This window comes from Melanerpes formicivorus, unplaced genomic scaffold (genome assembly GCF_026170545.1).
Source record: "Melanerpes formicivorus ecotype bairdi unplaced genomic scaffold, bMelFor1.0.p_v2 SCAF_158, whole genome shotgun sequence".
NCBI lineage: Eukaryota > Metazoa > Chordata > Aves > Piciformes > Picidae > Melanerpes > Melanerpes formicivorus.
Window position 1 is genome coordinate 77,414 of NW_027142510.1, and position 17,077 is coordinate 94,490.

The following is a 17,077-nucleotide window of genomic DNA, read 5'->3' on the forward strand; positions in this document are numbered from 1 at the left end:
AACAAGAGGTTGTCCACACTGGAAACAAGGGAAGTCTCTTTGCCACTCCCATTATACCCATCAGAGGACTTCTGCTTGCTTACCTACCTGCTCGGTTGGAGTCTACACTGGAAGAAGTTTCAGCTCCTCGGTAAAAGCGTGGACTGAGCAGTTTCTTTTTCAGCCTTTCCTTCCTGACTGACAGATCAAACCCTACCTGGAGCCCACACAAGCCAAGCAGGAGATCCCCTGCTAGGCTGGCAGGGCGAGGCTGTACCGTCGCAGCAGCCGTAGCCCTTGTGCCGACCGTGTCGCTGCTGCACGTCTTGCTTGCTCGGTTAATGAAGTGGAAAGCAAAGAGTCAATCTGTAAAGAATAAAGCAAAAAGCAAAGAACAGATCTCAGTTACTCACATTGTAAAGCTGTGAGGAGGTTAGCATGCATTCAATAAAAATACCACAAAATCATTTGTTCTCCCTTCAGCGTTCATTTAACTCACAGAGCTGTGAACTGATGCTGTCCCAAAACACACAGTCAGCATCTGGTGGTACTTGGAGCACCAAGAAGAGAGTTTGGCATGCTGGGAGAACACTTCCCCACTGGGAGACTTGGGAAGGCACTGGGAGCACTAGAAAAGGATTTTGGAGTTACTGGGAAGAAGAGGGAGAACACAGGGGCCATGCTGGGAGCAATCGGGAAAGCAGAATAGAATACAGACTTAACCAGGTTGGAAAAGACCTTCCAGAACACTGAGTCCAACCTATCACCCACCACCATCTAGTCAACCAAACCATGGTACTCAGTGCCTCATCCAGTCTTACTTTAAACACTTGCAGTGATGGTGACTCCATCACCTCCCAGGGCAGCTCATTCCTCATGAGTGCAACACAAAGCAGACTTACTTGTGGTCTTGTTCTCCAAAGCACAACGTATAGACTGCTCCTGATGTAGACATACACACACACCCCACATGTGGAGAACAGCAAGAGTCCTGCAGACAAGACTCCTAACAGGAGTGGGGAAACACTGGGTGTACTAGAAAAGAAAAAGAGATAAAGGGCCAATTCTGTTATCACTTACAGCTCCACACTTCCGTCATTATTGCATGCACTAGAAGCACAGAGTTACAGGTATCTCTGGGTACAGTTGAGGCAGCAGCCGCCACCCCCCCAAAGCCCCGCGCTGCCCCGCCGGCCGCCGCCGCGGCCAGCCCCCAAAGCCTCGCGCAGCCCCGCCGGCGGCCACCCCCCCAAGCCCCGCGCAGCACCGCGGGCGGCCACCCCCCCAAGCCCCGCGCAGCTCCAGCGGCTGCTATAGAGAAACCCCACAAAGCAGCAGAGACTAGCACTGACCGGGGACACAGCGGAGGAGCCCCAACCTCTACCAGCCACGACCCTGCACTGAGCCGTTTTAAAGCATCCGGCGCCATGTTGTTGAGGGCGGTGCCACGCTGGGGGGTGGGGTTCAGGCTGGGGGGGGGGCGATGCTACGCTGAAGGGGCGGTGCCACGCTGGGGGGCGGTGCTGCGCTGGGGGAGGCGGTGCCACCCTGGGAAGGGCGGTGCCACCCTGGGAAGGGCGGTGCCACCCTGGGAAGGGCGGTGCCACCCTGGGAAGGGCGGTGCCACCCTGGGAAGGGCGGTGCCTGCTTTGTCACTTCACGCTCAGCTTTCCATGGGTTTTATTCCCCTCCAAGATTGTTGAGTTATGAGCAGCTGAGGAGCCCTGGGGAACACCTGTACAGAAGTGTTCTTCCAAGAGCTGTCAGAAAAATGTGACTGAGAAGGACTGGGAAAGAACTGGGAGGGACTGGGATACCACTGGGACCCTCACAAGTCTATGGCACCAGATGGGATCCATCCCAGGGCAGAGAGCTCTGGCAGATGAGCTCCAAGCCACTGTCCAACATTTGCCACCAGTCCTGCATGACCACAGAGGTCCCAGGTGGCTGGAAGCTGCCAGTGTGATGCCATTCACGAGAAGGGCTGGAGGGAAGAACCTGGGAACTCCAGGCCTGTAAGCCTGACCTCAGTGCCTGGCAAGACTATGGAGCAGATCGTCCTGGGGGCAATCACAGCAAACCTGCAGGACGGGCAAGGGCTCAGGCCCAGCCAGCAAAGATTTGGTGGGAGGGGCAGGTCCTGCCTCACCAACCTGATCTCCTTCTATGCCCAGGTGACTGCCTGGTAGGTGTGGGGAAGGCTGTGGATGTAGTCTGCCCGGACTTCAGCAAGGCCTTTGACGCTGTCTGCCACAACAAACTCCTGGCCAAGCAGAACAGCCCACATCCTGGACAGGAGCACTCTGTGCTGGGTTAGGAACTGGCTGGAGTCCTGGGCCCAGAGGGTGGTGGTGAATGGTGCCACATGCAGCTGGCAGCCGGGCACTAGTGGTGTCCCCCAGGGATCAGTGCTGGGTCCCATCCTGTTCAATATCTTTATTGATGATCTGGATGAGGGGAGCGAGTCCATCATCAATAACTTTGCAGATGACACCAAGCTGGGGGCAGGAGTTGATCTGCTGGAAGGTAGGAGAGCTCAGCAGAGGGACCCTGACAGGCTGGACAGATGGGCAGAGTTTGGAAAGCATGCACGGACTCCCTGGTTGGTGAAGCAGGAATTGTTTAGTGGTACAGAACAAGCAGTGTATGTAGGAAAAACCAAGCAGGCTAAGCAATTCCCTGGCATTCTTGCACCACTGCTGCTAATTGAGTTTTCTCCTTTGATATGCAGCTCTCCATTATTATCTTCATCCCATATCAGGTTGAGCTTCTCCAGCACGGAGGTGAGCGTCCTTCTGTCTCGCGCTTCAGGCTGTTTACTGCAGTCAGCTCTTCTTTATCATCAGACTGTTCTTCCGTCGTCAGCAGCCTGTTGTTCTTTCCTGCCCTGAAACCTTCCATAGATACTTTCTGCTTTCCTCCAGGCAGAGTCCAAGGGCATGATATTGAACACATCCAAGTGCCAGGTTCTACACATTACCACAACAACCCCAGGCATTGCTACAGGCTGGGGTCAGACTAGCTGGATAGGAACCAGGCTGGAAAGGGAGTGGTAAGGGAGGGGCAAAGGGCTGGGAGGGGCTCAGGACAGTACTGGGAGGTACTGGGAGGCTGTGGAAGGACTCTGGGGGGGAGGGTTACTGGGGGGGAGTGAGGAGGCACTGGGAAAATTCTAAGGGTTAACTGGGAGGTACTGGGAAGAACTCAGAGACTGTGGAAAGACTCTGGGGCAGTGTGGAGGGGCTGAGGGGGGCACTTGGGGTTATGGGGAGATACTCACAGTGCTCCCAGTGCTCTCCCAGTTGTCTCCCAGTTGCTCCCAGTTGGGTTCCTGCTGCTTCCAGTTGTCTCCCAGGGCTCCAGAACTGACTCCAGCTGCTGCAGGTATGGCTCCCAGTCCCTCCCAGTGCCTCTCAGCCCCTGCCAGCTTCCTCCCAGACTGGGAAAGGACTGGGAGGCACTGGGAGGGGTTCAGGACAGTACTGGAAGGTACTGGGAGGCTGTGGAAGACCTCTGGTGGGGGGAAGGTTATGGGGGGGAGAGTGAGGGGACACTGGGAAAATTCTAAGGGTTAACTGGGAGGTACTGGGAAGGGCTCTACATGGCACTGGGAAGAACTCAGAGACTGTGGAAAGACTTTGGGGCGGTCTGGAGGGGCTGAGTGGGGCACTGGGGGTCATGGGGAGATACTCCCAGTGCTCTCCCAGTTGTCTCCCAGTTCCTCCCAGGGACCCCTAGTGCTCCCAGTTGGGTTCGTGCTGCTTCCAGTTGTGTCCCAGGGTTCCAGCAATGCCTCCAGCTGGTCCAGGCATGTCTCCCAGTGCCTCCTGGTCCCTACTGGTCTCCTCCCATACTGGGATAGGACTAGAAGGGATTGGGAGGTACTGGGAGGGAGAGGAATAAACAGGGAGGGACTGGGAGGGGACTGGGGAGGGAGTGGGACAGTGTGGGAGGGGACGTGGAGGGACAGGGAGGGGACACAGTGGGAATGGACTGGGAGGCTGTAAAGGGCTGTGGGAGGGAAATGGGGGGCTGAGGGGGGTGCTGGGAATTCCTGGGTCATGCTCCCAGTACTCCCAGTTGTCTCCCAGTGGGGATGCTACTGCTTCCAATTGTCCACCAGGGCTCTTGCCAGGTAGTGCAGGTAGAACTGGGAGGGAACTGGAAAGGGATGGGGAAGGGACTGGTTGGGGACTGCAAAGGGACTGGGATGGAATGGGAGGAACTGGGATGGACTGGGAGGGGCTGGGATGGACTGGGGGGGCACTGGGAAGAGACTGGGATGGGAGTGGGAAAGGACAGGGAGCAACTGGGTGTACTGGAATGGGAATGGGAGGGAACTGGGAGAGACTGGGAAGGACTGGGAGTGCACTGCGACGGGACTGGGAGGGGAGTGGGGAGCCAGTGGGAGGGGATTGGGAGGGAACTAAGATGGGAATGGGAAGGGAAAAGAGTTGGAAGGGCCTGGGACGGGAATTGGATGGAAAGGGAGGGCATTGGGAAGGACTGGGAGGAATGGGAGAGGACTGCGAGGGAAGTGAGAAGGGACTGGGAAGGGACTGGGAGGGTACTGGAAAGGGCTCAGGACAGTACAGGGAAGGACAGGGAGACTGTTAAGGGCTCTGGGGGGGAATTGGGGGGGCACTGGGAGGTACTGGGAGGCTGTAGAAGGACTCTGGTGGGGGGAGGGTTACTGGGGGGGAGTGAGGGGGCACTGGGAAAATTCTAAGGGTTAAGTGGGAGGTACTGGGAAGGGCTCTGAATGGCACTGGGAAGAACTCAGAGACTGTGGAAAGACTTTGGGGCGGTCTGGAAGGGCTCAGGGGGGCACTAGGGGTTATGGGGAGATACTCCCAGTGCTCCCAGTTCTCTCCCAGTTGTATCCCAGTTGTATCCCAGTTCCTCCCAGTGCTCCCAGTTGGGTTCCTGCTGCTTCCAGTTGTCTCCCAGGGCTCCAGAACTGACTCCAGCTGCTGCAGGTATGGCTCCCAGTCCCTCCCAGTGCCTCTCAGGCCCTGCCAGCCTCCTCCCAGACTGGGAAAGGACTGGGAGACACTGGAGGGACTCAGGACAGTAGAGGGAAAGACTGGGAGGCTGTGGAAGGACTCGGGGGGGGGGGGGAGTTGGGGGGGCACTGGGAGGTACTGGGAGGCTGTGGAAGGACTCTGGGGGGGAGGGTTACTGGGGGGGAGTGAGGAGGCACTGGGAAAATTCTAAGGGTTAACTGGGAGGTACTGGGAAGGGCTCTGAATGGCACTGGGAAGAACTCAGAGACTGTGGAAAGACTCTGGGGCAGTGTGGAGGGGCTGAGGGGGGCACTTGGGGTTATGGGGAGATACTCACAGTGCTCCCAGTGCTCTCCCAGTTGCTCCCAGTTGGGTTCCTGCTGCTTCCAGTTGTCTCCCAGGGCTCCAGAACTGACTCCAGCTGCTGCAGGTATGGCTCCCAGTCCCTCCCAGTGCCTCTCAGCCCCTGCCAGCTTCCTCCCAGACTGGGAAAGGTCTGGGAGGCACTGGGAGGGGTTCAGGACAGTACTGGGAGGTACTGGGAGGCTGTGGAAGACCTCTGGTGGGGGGAAGGTTATGGGGGGGGAGTGAGGGGACACTGGGAAAATTCTAAGGGTTAACTGGGAGGTACTGGGAAGGGCTCTACATGGCACTGGGAAGAATTCAGAGACCGTGGAAAGACTTTGGGGCCGTCTGGAGGGGCTCAGGGGGGCACTGGGTGGTCATGGGGAGATACTCCCAGTGCTCTCCCAGTTGTCTCCCAGTTCCTCCCAGGGACCCCTTAGTGCTCCCAGTTGGGTTCCCGCTGCTTCCAGTTGTGTCCCAGGGTTCCAGCAATGCCTCCAGCTGGTCCAGGTATGTCTCCCAGTGCCTCCTGGTCCCTACTGGTCTCCTCCCATACTGGGATAGGACTAGAAGGGATTGGGAGGTACTGGGAGGGACAGGAATAAACAGGGAGGGACTGGGAGGGGACTGGGAAGGGAGTGGGACAGGAGAAATAAAAACCTTTTTATTACAGAAGCACTGGCAAAAATTTACGGACAGGAACAGCAGACGAGGAAATTCTGCGATTGAGCTAACGATAGACATCAGGCCTAGGATCTGGCTACCCTGACAAAGGATGCCAACAGGACAGAGTGAGGCCTCAGCAGCACTCCCAAAAAGCCCCACAGAGAGCCACAGGCTCTGGCCCGTGCCCCACCTAAGGGCCGGCCCTCCTGGCAGCAGCGCAACACCACCTCTTCAGGAGCCCAGGGACTGACCTCAGCCCCCTAAGGGCCAGGCAAGGTTGGTTCCTGTTAGCTGCCTAAAGCAGCCTCCCCAGCCCTGCTTACAGGGACCTTGGGCTGCTGCTGGGGACAGAAGGGGGATGGAGGGCTCCACAACTCGTCACACAGACCCCGAGTACAGGGCTGTTAAGCTGACAGGGTGCCAAGGGAACAGGCTGCCATGAAGGCACAGACCCAGGCCCTGAACTACAGGGTGGGTCACCTTGCCGCAGCAACACGACCCAGCGGCTTCGCTGTGTCCGACGAATAAAAGGAGGAAGTTCCACAGGAACAGAAGGGAAAACCTTTTCACTGTGTGTGCCAGAGCCCTGGAGCAGGCTGCCCAGAGAGTTAGTGGAGTCTCTGGAGACATTCAAAACCTGCCCCAGGTGATCCTGCACTGGCACAGGGGTTGGACTGGATGCTATTTTGGGGTCCCTTCCAACCCCTAACACTCAGTGATTCTGTGATTAGCTATGCTGGTGACAGAGTCTCACTGAGTGCTCTTTAAAATGTTTTTCTTTTCTTTCAGCCTAGGAGTTTCATATTTAAATAGACCTTCTGCTCTGTCTTCCCCCTTCCTTCTTCCATCTTGCGTCTAAAAGCCAGGAGAGCTTGATGAGCTGTATCCTGGGCGTCCCAACGTAACACATCTCAACTGCATACATGGATTTTGTAATCTTTTGCCCCATTGCTCGCACAGGGTGGATTAAGTTCATTACTTAGAGCTTGTCAGGACAGCTGTTGAAGTGTCCTGTGCAATGCAGGAGGAGTTGAATCGCATAGGAAACCACATTACTGTGCTTTGTCAGCCTGGTTATGGTCAGAAACCGCCTTCATTTTTTTTCTCTTAAACAGATATATCACATGAGTCCCCAGAATTAATTTGCCTCTTCTCATAATTATTTCTTTAAAACTGTCTTAGAAGTGTCTCTGTCCTTCCCTCTCCCTCTCTCTAGATACTGGCCTCCTGAGCCCACGGCAGACTTGCACAGAGCTACTGCGAGCACCACTCCGCACGGCCTCTGGGGGGCTTTCAAGCACAGGCACCCCAGGAGAATCCAAACCTAACCTTGCAGCTGGCCTTAGAGCTCCTCTTTGGAAAACTGTCGCTGCCAGGGCCCTCAAACCCAACATCCTCTGTCAGCAACCTGGATGTAAGAGCTGAAAAGTGTCAACAGAAATTGTACTTGGACACCTCAGGAAGATCCTTCAATGAAAGAGCTGGCTCCTCCTCAAGGGCAAGTATGAATGGAGCTCTCAAAGTACCACACTTCAGAGCCTCCTGCTTGCTAGCACTAAGACAATTGTTCATGTAGAACGACTGGCCACTCACTTCAACAAACCCCACAGAACTGGCTCCTATCAACTCTCCAGAAGACACTGCTGCACTAGCTTGGCTGCCTGACCGGCTCAGTTCAGGTGGCTTAGGATCTCACAGAGGGTACCACAAGAACTGAGGGGACTGCAGTCTTTGCAGCTTCAGCTTTCCTTCTCTGCTACTTCTTTTTTCAGATGGATTTTTTTTCAAAGGGACTGCTGGACAGCAGAACAGGATGGATGGCTGGGCCCCAAGAGCGGTGGGGAACAGAGTTAAACCCAGCCGGTGGCCGGCCGGGCACAAGTGGTGTTCCCCAGGACACCCCTTGTGAGAGAGTGAGTCCAGAGAAGGGCCACAAAGCTGGTGAGGGGTCTGGATAACAAGCCTTAGGAGGAGTGGCTGAAGGAACTGGGACTGTTTAACCTGCAGAAGAGGAAGCTGAGGGAATTATGGTGTGGTCTGGCTTCAGCTCTCAACTAGTTCCACGTTGAGCAAGGACAGCTTGTACTCACAGAAGGCACTGGCTGCTTGGGTTCAAGGTTCCTGCAGAGCTCAGGCTCTCTCTCTTGATTAGTGAGGTCGTCCTGTCACCTAGGCAGAGAGAAGAAAATGCAGCTATGAAATTAGACCACTGGAATCGTGAGACTCGTTCTGTGTGTGACTCCAGGAGAATCCAAACCTAACCTTGGAGCTGCCCTGAAGAGCTCCTCTTTGGAGAAGTCTCGCTGCCGGGCCCCACAAACCCCACACCCTCTGTCAGCAAACCGGATGTACGAGCTGAAGAGTGTCGACAGAAACTGTACGTGGACAGCTCAGGAAGATCCTGCCAGTCCCAGCACACCAGACCTGGAATGATCAAAGAAAGTCCCTTAACAACTGTCTGTGTGTCTGCTCATAGCTTGAGGAGAACCCCCCAACTCCTTCAGGACCCCCCCAGATTCCCCAACTTAGATGCCCACAAAAACCCTTTGGAGGCACCCAAAGCCCCCATCTGATACGCCCAGCTCCGTTTTAGGTACCCCCAGACGCTTCTAATGTCCCCAGACCCGCTGGTAGACCAGCCCAGAACCCCCTGACACTATCCCAGACCCTTTCAGGGGGCTCCACACCCCTTCTAGATGCCCACAAAACCCCTTCACATGCCAAAAGAAACCTTTACCTGCCTCCAAACCCCATTTGGGGGCCACTCAGACCCCTTAGCAGCGGGTGGCAGCAACCAAGTCTGTTGCTCTCACCAATTAAACCTGGATGTTAGGAAGAAGGTCTTCACAGACTAGAATAGAGCAGGTTGAAAGAGAGATTGGCCTTTGGAATGTGCTGCCCAGGGAGGTGGTGGAGTCGCCATCACTGGAAGTGTTTAGAAAGAGACTGGATGAGGCACTCAGTGCCGTGGTTTAGTTGATTGGAATGGGATGGAATGGAATGGACCGGACCAGGTTGGAAGAGACCTTCAAGATCATCGTGTCCAACCTATCATCCAACACCACCTAATCAACTAAACCATGCAACCAAGCACCCTATCCAGTCTCCTCCTGAACACCTCCAAAGATGGTGACTCCACCACCTCCCTGGGCAGCCCATTCCAATGGGCAATCACTCTCTCTGTGCAGAACCTCTTCCTAACCTCTAGCCTAAACCTCCCCTGGCACAGCTTGAGACTGTGTCCTCTTGTTCTGGTGCTGCTTGCCTGGAAGAAGAGACCAACCCCCACCTGGCTACAACCTCCCTTCAGGGAGTCGTAGAAAGCAAGAAGGTCTCCCCTGAGCCTCCTCTTCTCCAGGCTAAGCAACCCCAGCTCCCTCAGCCTCTCCTCACAGGCCTGTGCTCCAAACCCCTCTCCCCAGCTTTGTTGCCCTTCTCCGGACACCTTCCAGCAACTCAACGTCTTGCTTAAACGGAGGGGCCCAGAACTGGACACGGGACTCAAGGTGTGCCCTAACCAGTGCCAAGTGCAGGGGCAGAATGACCTCCCTGCTCCTGCTGGCCACACTGTTCCTGATACTGGCCAGGTTGCCAGTGGCCTTCTTGGCCACCCGTGCACGCTGCTGGTCACGACCAGAAGACAGGGATCAGAAGAGTCTTTGGCCAAGCTGTAAACCTCTTCCTAACATTCAGCCTAAACCTCCCCTGGCACAGCTTGAGACTGTGTCCTCTTGTTCTGGCGCTGCTTGCCTGGGAGAAGAGACCAACCCCCACCCGGCTACAACCAGAACTGAGGGGACTGCAGTCTTTGCAGCTTCAACTTTCCTTCTCTGCTACTTCTTTTTTCAGATGGATTTTTTTTCAAAGGGACTGCTGGACAGCAGAACAGGATGGATGGCTGGGCCCCAAGAGCGGTGGGGAACAGAGTTAAACCCAGCCGGTGGCCGGCCGGGCACAAGTGGTGTTCCCCAGGACACCCCTTGTGAGAGAGTGAGTCCAGAGAAGGGCCACAAAGCTGGTGAGGGGTCTGGATAACAAGCCTTAGGAGGAGTGGCTGAAGGAACTGGGACTGTTTAACCTGCAGAAGAGGAAGCTGAGGGAATTATGGTGTGGTCTGGCTTCAGCTCTCAACTAGTTCCACGTTGAGCAAGGACAGCTTGTACTCACAGAAGGCACTGGCTGCTTGGGTTCAAGGTTCCTGCAGAGCTCAGGCTCTCTCTCTTGATTAGTGAGGTCGTCCTGTCACCTAGGCAGAGAGAAGAAAATGCAGCTATGAAATTAGACCACTGGAATCGTGAGACTCGTTCTGTGTGTGACTCCAGGAGAATCCAAACCTAACCTTGGAGCTGCCCTGAAGAGCTCCTCTTTGGAGAAGTCTCGCTGCCGGGCCCCACAAACCCCACACCCTCTGTCAGCAAACCGGATGTACGAGCTGAAGAGTGTCGACAGAAACTGTACGTGGACAGCTCAGGAAGATCCTGCCAGTCCCAGCACACCAGACCTGGAATGATCAAAGAAAGTCCCTTAACAACTGTCTGCGTGTCTGCTCATAGCTTGAGGAGAACCCCCCAACTCCTTCAGGACCCCCCCAGATTCCCCAACTTAGATGCCCACAAAAACCCTTTGGAGGCACCCAAAGCCCCCATCTGATACGCCCAGCTCCGTTTTAGGTACCCCCAGACGCTTCTAATGTCCCCAGACCCGCTGGTAGACCAGCCCAGAACCCCCTGACACTATCCCAGACCCTTTCAGGGGGCTCCACACCCCTTCTAGATGCCCACAAAACCCCTTCACATGCCAAAAGAAACCTTTACCTGCCTCCAAACCCCATTTGGGGGCCACTCAGACCCCTTAGCAGCGGGTGGCAGCAACCAAGTCTGTTGCTCTCACCAATTAAACCTGGATGTTAGGAAGAAGGTCTTCACAGACTAGAATAGAGCAGGTTGAAAAAGAGATTGGCCTTTGGAATGTGCTGCCCAGGGAGGTGGTGGAGTCGCCATCACTGGAAGTGTTTAGAAAGAGACTGGATGAGGCACTCAGTGCCGTGGTTTAGTTGATTGGAATGGGATGGAATGGAATGGACCGGACCAGGTTGGAAGAGACCTTCAAGATCATCGTGTCCAACCTATCATCCAACACCACCTAATCAACTAAACCATGCAACCAAGCACCCTATCCAGTCTCCTCCTGAACACCTCCAAAGATGGTGACTCCACCACCTCCCTGGGCAGCCCATTCCAATGGGCAATCACTCTCTCTGTGCAGAACCTCTTCCTAACCTCTAGCCTAAACCTCCCCTGGCACAGCTTGAGACTGTGTCCTCTTGTTCTGGTGCTGCTTGCCTGGAAGAAGAGACCAACCCCCACCTGGCTACAACCTCCCTTCAGGGAGTCGTAGAAAGCAAGAAGGTCTCCCCTGAGCCTCCTCTTCTCCAGGCTAAGCAACCCCAGCTCCCTCAGCCTCTCCTCACAGGCCTGTGCTCCAAACCCCTCTCCCCAGCTTTGCTGCCCTTCTCCGGACACCTTCCAGCAACTCAACGTCTTGCTTAAACGGAGGGGCCCAGAACTGGACACGGGACTCAAGGTGTGCCCTAACCAGTGCCAAGTGCAGGGGCAGAATGACCTCCCTGCTCCTGCTGGCCACACTGTTCCTGATACTGGCCAGGTTGCCAGTGGCCTTCTTGGCCACCCGTGCACGCTGCTGGTCACGACCAGAAGACAGGGATCAGAAGAGTCTTTGGCCAAGCTGTAAACCTCTTCCTAACATTCAGCCTAAACCTCCCCTGGCACAGCTTGAGACTGTGTCCTCTTGTTCTGGTGCTGCTTGCCTGGGAGAAGAGACCAACCCCCACCCGGCTACAACCAGAACTGAGGGGACTGCAGTCTTTGCAGCTTCAACTTTCCTTCTCTGCTACTTCTTTTTTCAGATGGATTTTTTTTCAAAGGGACTGCTGGACAGCAGAACAGGATGGATGGCTGGGCCCCAAGAGCGGTGGGGAACAGAGTTAAACCCAGCCGGTGGCCGGCCGGGCACAAGTGGTGTTCCCCAGGACACCCCTTGTGAGAGAGTGAGTCCAGAGAAGGGCCACAAAGCTGGTGAGGGGTCTGGATAACAAGCCTTAGGAGGAGTGGCTGAAGGAACTGGGACTGTTTAACCTGCAGAAGAGGAAGCTGAGGGAATTATGGTGTGGTCTGGCTTCAGCTCTCAACTAGTTCCACGTTGAGCAAGGACAGCTTGTACTCACAGAAGGCACTGGCTGCTTGGGTTCAAGGTTCCTGCAGAGCTCAGGCTCTCTCTCTTGATTAGTGAGGTCGTCCTGTCACCTAGGCAGAGAGAAGAAAATGCAGCTATGAAATTAGACCACTGGAATCGTGAGACTCGTTCTGTGTGTGACTCCAGGAGAATCCAAACCTAACCTTGGAGCTGCCCTGAAGAGCTCCTCTTTGGAGAAGTCTCGCTGCCGGGCCCCACAAACCCCACACCCTCTGTCAGCAAACCGGATGTACGAGCTGAAGAGTGTCGACAGAAACTGTACGTGGACAGCTCAGGAAGATCCTGCCAGTCCCAGCACACCAGACCTGGAATGATCAAAGAAAGTCCCTTAACAACTGTCTGTGTGTCTGCTCATAGCTTGAGGAGAACCCCCCAACTCCTTCAGGACCCCCCCAGATTCCCCAACTTAGATGCCCACAAAACCCCTTTGGAGGCACCCAAAGCCCCCATCTGATACGCCCAGCTCCGTTTTAGGTACCCCCAGACGCTTCTAATGTCCCCAGACCCGCTGGTAGACCAGCCCAGAACCCCCTGACACTATCCCAGACCCTTTCAGGGGGCTCCACACCCCTTCTAGATGCCCACAAAACCCCTTCACATGCCAAAAGAAACCTTTACCTGCCTCCAAACCCCATTTGGGGGCCACTCAGACCCCTTAGCAGCGGGTGGCAGCAACCAAGTCTGTTGCTCTCACCAATTAAACCTGGATGTTAGGAAGAAGGTCTTCACAGACTAGAATAGAGCAGGTTGAAAGAGAGATTGGCCTTTGGAATGTGCTGCCCAGGGAGGTGGTGGAGTCGCCATCACTGGAAGTGTTTAGAAAGAGACTGGATGAGGCACTCAGTGCCGTGGTTTAGTTGATTGGAATGGGATGGAATGGAATGGACCGGACCAGGTTGGAAGAGACCTTCAAGATCATCGTGTCCAACCTATCATCCAACACCACCTAATCAACTAAACCATGCAACCAAGCACCCTATCCAGTCTCCTCCTGAACACCTCCAAAGATGGTGACTCCACCACCTCCCTGGGCAGCCCATTCCAATGGGCAATCACTCTCTCTGTGCAGAACCTCTTCCTAACCTCTAGCCTAAACCTCCCCTGGCACAGCTTGAGACTGTGTCCTCTTGTTCTGGTGCTGCTTGCCTGGAAGAAGAGACCAACCCCCACCTGGCTACAACCTCCCTTCAGGGAGTCGTAGAAAGCAAGAAGGTCTCCCCTGAGCCTCCTCTTCTCCAGGCTAAGCAACCCCAGCTCCCTCAGCCTCTCCTCACAGGCCTGTGCTCCAAACCCCTCTCCCCAGCTTTGTTGCCCTTCTCCGGACACCTTCCAGCAACTCAACGTCTTGCTTAAACGGAGGGGCCCAGAACTGGACACGGGACTCAAGGTGTGCCCTAACCAGTGCCAAGTGCAGGGGCAGAATGACCTCCCTGCTCCTGCTGGCCACACTGTTCCTGATACTGGCCAGGTTGCCAGTGGCCTTCTTGGCCACCCGTGCACGCTGCTGGTCACCTAACCTTGGAACTGCCCTGAAGAGCTCCTCATAGCTTGAGGAGTACCAGAGCAGGAACAATTCCCAAAAGGTTTTCACTGCATTCCTAGGGCACTTGAAGGATTGCCCTGGCTGTAGTTAATACCTAGAAATTCCTCTCAAAATCTTGGCAGCACAGCAAGGAAATTGAGGGATGGAAGGCAATATGTACTTACACGTTAGGCAAGAATTGGCTTTGCAAACTAATCTCTCTAACTGTTGGATATGCACTGAACTTCCTCGAGGCCAAATGAGGACCCCTTTATTTGGGGAAGCCTCAATGAATTGGACTTGGGGGGCATCAGACTGGGTGACTACATCTGAGAGTAACTTCCACAATTGTCAGCATGGGAAAGATAGCTCAGAAAGCCTGGGTCCAAAGTTTGCCTTAAGAAAATATAGTATAGGAATATACTGTTGGCTGTGAGAAAGGGGGGAATTGATGAACAGAAAAGTCTCATTAACAGAACCACAGAGTTGATAAGAATTTTCTGCTTGTTAGCTGAAATGCTGGAACGCAGGGAGGGGGAGAGGGGCTGGCAGACAGCCTTTGGATAGATAAGGAATAACAGGATTTGTCAGTGATTCACTTCTGTTAGTCTTGGACAAGATGCTCTTTTGTATACGATAAAGGACACCTGCATGATATGTATACTTCTGCTCTTTTAGATAGATAAGCTTTGTATAGATAGGCAGCATCTGGACCTCTGTCATTATAGACAGATAACTTTTTGTATAAAAGTTTGCCCAAACCTCTCTGAAGACACACAGCTCTTTTGAAATGATCCTACCTGTGTCAGGCGCCAGAATAGAAGCACGATACAAGAGACTTACTGAGTCTCTTGTGTGTCTTTCTCTAAGTCATTATCAACGCTGTTTGCAGCACAAACCCAAACCCAAACCCACCCCGAGACACCCCCAGCTCCCACGGCAGCCTGCAGAGACCTCCCAAAGGGTCCGTCGGAGGTGCCCAGCTGCCTCTCCACGACCCTTGACCCTTTCAGATGGCCCCACGAGAACTTTACATATCCCCAGACCCTTTTAGGTGTCCCCAAGACCTCCTCCGTCACCCCCAGAAGCCCTGCCGATGGCCCCAGACCACCTTCAGACGCCGGAAGGAACACACCTGGGAGTCCCGGGCCGGCAGCGACACCGGGACGGGACCCGCTGCGGCGCAGGCGCCGGATCCATAGCGACGCTCGAGTCAAGCTCTCCGCCCTCCGCTCTTCCCCTAAGAATTTTCGAGCATTCAGCGCAGTTAGGCTGCAGAAATTAGCTCCCCCGGGGCGGCACACGCCGCGGCACGGCTGCACTGCCGGCCATTACACACCGGGTGGCAGCATTGAGCTCCTCCGGGGCGGCACACGCCGCGGCACGGCTGCACTGCCGGCTATTACACACAGGGTGGCAGCATTGAGCTCCCACGGGGCCTCTGGGTACGGTTGAGGCAGCAGCCGCCACCCCCGCAGAGCCCCACCGGCCAAGCCCGGACACGCCCCCCCCCCCCCCCAAAAGCCCCGCGCTGCCCCGCCGGTGGCCACCCCCCCCAAGCCCCGCGCACCTCCAGCGGCTGCTATAGAGAAACCCCACAAAGCAGCAGAGACTGGCACTGACCCGGGACACAGCAGAAGAGCTCCAACCTCTACCAGCCACAACCCTGCACTGAGCCATTTTAAAGCATCTGGCGCCATGTTGTTGAGGGCGGTGCCATGCTGGGGGGTGGGGTTCAGGCTGGGGGGCGGTGCCACGCTGGAGGGGGGCGGTGCCACGCTGGGGGGGGCGGTGCCACGCTGGGAGGGCGGTGCCACGCTGGAGGGGGCGGTGCCACGCTGGAGGGGGGCGGTGCCACGCTGGCGGGGGGCGGTGCCACGCTGGGGGGGGCGGTGCCACGCTGGAGCGGGGCGGTGCCACGCTCGGGGGCGGTGCCACGCTGGGGGGGCGGTGCCACGCTGGGGGGGCGGTGCCACGCTGCGGGGCGGTGCCACGCTGCGGGGGCGGTGCCACGCTGGAGGGGGGCGGTGCCACGCTGGGGGAGGCGGTGACACGCTGGGGGAGGCGGTGACACGCTGGGGGGGCGGTGCCACGCTGGAGGGGGGCGGTGCCACGCTGGAGGAGGGCGGTGCCACGCTGGGGGGGCGGTGCCACGCTGGAGCGGGGCGGTGCCACGCTGGAGGGAGGCGGTGCCACGCTGGGGGAGGCGGTGCCTGCGTTGTCACCTCACGCTCAGCTTTCCATGGGTTTTATTCCCCTCCGAGGCAGCACGTTGAGTTCTGAGCAGCTGAGGAGCCCTGGGGAACACCTGTACAGAAATGTTCCTCCAAGAGCTGTCAGAAAAACGTTCGTTCCCCCAGCAGGCAGCTCTGGCTTCAGAGCAAAAGCCTTCTGTGATCATTCTGTTTAGCTCAGCACCAGCTGCAGCTGTCACTATTACCAAACTACACAGTAATGGCCTCCTCCCGGTGCCCTCCCGGTCCCAACAGTTTCCTCCCACCAAAGGACTGGCAGAGAACTGGAAGCGACTGGGAAGAAACTGGGAGGGACTGGGAGGGCACGAGGTGGAATCTGGGAGGGAAGGAGGAGGAAACTGTCAGAGACTGAAAGAAAACTGGGAGGAAACTGGTAGAGACTAAGAGGTAGTGGAGGCTCAAGTGGGAGGCACTGGGGAGAACTGTGAGAGAGCTCCGAAGAAACTGGAAGGGACTGGGAACAACTGGGAAAAAAGTCCCAAAGAGGATCCTAAATGGGCTCAAATGGCCCCAAAGTAAACAGAGCCCAAACTGGGGTGATCTGGACCAATGGAGCCAGTGGAAGCACTTCCCACCTAAACTGCACTGACCAAAGAGAGCGCGGCTCTGCTTTCCCACTCCGGGAAATCTGCCACGCTGCAAGATGAGAAGGAGACTGGGAGGGATTGAGCTTCTCCAGCACGGAGGCGAGCGTCCTTCTGTCTCGCACTTCAGGCTGTTTACTGCAGTCAGCTCTTCTTTATCATCAGACCGTTCTTCCGTCGTCAGCAGCCTGTTGTTCTTTCCTGTCCTGAAACCTTCCATAGATACTTTCTGCTTTCCTCCAGGCAGAGTCCAAGGGCATGATATTGAACACATCCAAGTGCCAGGTTCTACACATTACCACAACAACCCCAGGCATTGCTACAGGCTGGGGTCAGACTAGCTGGAGAGGAACCAGGCTGGAAAGGGACCTGAGGGTGCTGGTTGACACCAGCTGAACATGAGCCAGCAGTGTGCCCAGGTGGCCAAGAAGGCCAACTACATCCTGG

General features: G+C 55.9%; 1 long non-coding RNA gene across 6 annotated transcripts in view; it reads right to left on the bottom strand.

Annotated features, from left to right (window-relative positions):
- Positions 1 to 2,434: 2,434 nt before the first annotated feature.
- LOC137457025 (uncharacterized) overlaps positions 2,435 to 17,077 on the bottom strand; it is a 28,207-nt gene continuing 13,564 nt past the window's right edge. For 2 of the 6 annotated variants that reach the window (XR_010991200.1, XR_010991199.1), the window contains exons 9-17: positions 12,413 to 12,574; positions 12,241 to 12,319; positions 10,336 to 10,497; positions 10,164 to 10,242; positions 8,259 to 8,420; positions 8,087 to 8,165; positions 5,323 to 5,957; positions 3,260 to 4,952; positions 2,435 to 2,873 (exon numbers count right to left, since the gene is read on the bottom strand). This is a non-coding gene — a long non-coding RNA (uncharacterized lncRNA). Of the gene's footprint in view, positions 2,949 to 3,259; positions 4,953 to 5,322; positions 5,958 to 8,086; positions 8,166 to 8,258; positions 8,421 to 10,163; positions 10,243 to 10,335; positions 10,498 to 12,240; positions 12,320 to 12,412; positions 12,575 to 17,077 lie in introns of all 6 variants that reach the window. The other 4 variants (XR_010991203.1, XR_010991202.1, XR_010991204.1 and 1 more) reach the window with 4 other exon arrangements.